Here is a 2,500-nt window from a genome sequence, read left to right on the forward strand (position 1 = left end):
GATGGGGGGGGGGGGGGGGCATCCAGAGCACACCACTTTCCGGTAGGGGACAGGCGTTTGATCATGTGTCCGAGGGAGAGCTCCCCTTGCCGGCCGAACACCCCTCGGACTCCCCTTGGGCTTCCAGAGAACGCCACTGGATGAATTTAGTGCTTGGACCCCATTGATTCTCTTTGCTCTCCCATATACCCGACGGGACCTATTTGCAAAACCCCGTGCCAACCAGACCTCCAGGAAGGGGGCTGGCGGCTAACCATGCCCAGCAGGGTGCACCCTGGTCGGACACTTTGGGAGGGTCGAGAGCCTGGAAGTGCCACCCGGGGGAGTAATTCTGATTTCCGTTTTAATGCACTCAGGGACAGCCCGAGGACCTCTGTAGTGCACCTGAGGCGGACTGAGCCGTCGGGTCCAGGGGTCTGGAGTTCGGAACCTCCAGGGTTCACCTGGCTGTTCTCTTAGCCCGGCAGGGTGCACCCTGGTCGGACACTTTGGGAGGGTCGAGAGCCTGGATGTGCCACCCCGACGAGTAATGAGTTTTCCCTTCGTATCTCTTCCGGACCAGGTCCGATTCGCACGAAACTCGCTGGGCATGGCCAGGAGCGCCCCCTGCTGCCCACGCCACCGTCCCCGCGCTTCTACTCCCGAGGGCCGAGGAGACAGCGAAGCGTGGGTCGGGTCGCCTGCTTCCAGGGTCTCCCTGGTACTCTCCAGTCTCCCGAGTCCATCGGGTCCGACCTCGTATTTTTAGCCCAGACGGGGAATGAGAAAGGGGCCCCCGACCGCCCGAGGGCGGGCGCTCGCTTCTCAGCCTAGGAACGTCCGATTCCCACGAAACTTTTACGCCAGACGTTCCTGGCAGCGAGCGCGTTCAAAGGTGACCCGCGCTGCTTCTCTCCTCCCAAGGGCCGAAGAGATATTCGTCTTCAAACCCGACCGGCCCTGTGTTTGCCGCCCCGGCGGTTTTAAAAAATCATAGCGTAAAAACGGTGGGTGCGCTTCGCCTGCCGCTTGGACAGCGTTAAACGGCAGCCCCGGCTCTTTCCAAAGGGCCCTCAACCGACTTTCTGCTCCCAAGGAGCCCAGAGATATGAAACCGATAAATCAAAACCCCGTGCCAACCAGACCTCCAGGAAGGGGGCTGGCGGCTAACCATGCCCGGCAGGGTGCACCCTGGTCGGACGCTTTGGGAGGGTCGAGAGCCTGGATGTGCCACCCCGACGAGTAATGAGTTTTCCCTTCGTATCTCTTCCGGACCAGGTCCGATTCGCACGAAACTCGCTGGGCATGGCCAGGAGCGCCCCCTGCTGCCCACGCCACCGTCCCCGCGCTTCTACTCCCGAGGGCCGAGGAGACAGCGAAGCGTGGGTCGGGTCGCCTGCTTCCAGGGTCTCCCTGGTACTCTCCAGTCTCCCGAGTCCATCGGGTCCGACCTCGTATTTTTAGCCCAGACGGGGAATGAGAAAGGGGCCCCCGACCGCCCGAGGGCGGGCGCTCGCTTCTCAGCCTAGGAACGTCCGATTCCCACGAAACTTTTACGCCAGACGTTCCTGGCAGCGAGCGCGTTCAAAGGTGACCCGCGCTGCTTCTCTCCTCCCAAGGGCCGAAGAGATATTCGTCTTCAAACCCGACCGGCCCTGTGTTTGCCGCCCCGGCGGTTTTAAAAAATCATAGCGTAAAAACGGTGGGTGCGCTTCGCCTGCCGCTTGGACAGCGTTAAACGGCAGCCCCGGCTCTTTCCAAAGGGCCCTCAACCGACTTTCTGCTCCCAAGGAGCCCAGAGATATGAAACCGAAAAATCAAAACCCCGTGCCAACCAGACCTCCAGGAAGGGGGCTGGCGGCTAACCATGCCCGGCAGGGTGCACCCTGGTCGGACGCTTTGGGAGGGTCGAGAGCCTGGATGTGCCACCCCGACGAGTAATGAGTTTTCCCTTCGTATCTCTTCCGGACCAGGTCCGATTCGCACGAAACTCGCTGGGCATGGCCAGGAGCGCCCCCTGCTGCCCACGCCACCGTCCCCGCGCTTCTACTCCCGAGGGCCGAGGAGACAGCGAAGCGTGGGTCGGGTCGCCTGCTTCCAGGGTCTCCCTGGTACTCTCCAGTCTCCCGAGTCCATCGGGTCCGACCTCGTATTTTTAGCCCAGACGGGGAATGAGAAAGGGGCCCCCGACCGCCCGAGGGCGGGCGCTCGCTTCTCAGCCTAGGAACGTCCGATTCCCACGAAACTTTTACGCCAGACGTTCCTGGCAGCGAGCGCGTTCAAAGGTGACCCGCGCTGCTTCTCTCCTCCCAAGGGCCGAAGAGATATTCGTCTTCAAACCCGACCGGCCCTGTGTTTGCCGCCCCGGCGGTTTTAAAAAATCATAGCGTAAAAACGGTGGGTGCGCTTCGCCTGCCGCTTGGACAGCGTTAAACGGCAGCCCCGGCTCTTTCCAAAGGGCCCTCAACCGACTTTCTGCTCCCAAGGAGCCCAGAGATATGAAACCGATAAATCAAAACCC

The sequence above is a fragment of the Electrophorus electricus genome, unplaced genomic scaffold (assembly GCF_041902795.1).
Source record: "Electrophorus electricus isolate QZ-2024a unplaced genomic scaffold, ASM4190279v1 Scaffold84, whole genome shotgun sequence".
In the NCBI taxonomy this organism is placed as follows: domain Eukaryota; kingdom Metazoa; phylum Chordata; class Actinopteri; order Gymnotiformes; family Gymnotidae; genus Electrophorus; species Electrophorus electricus.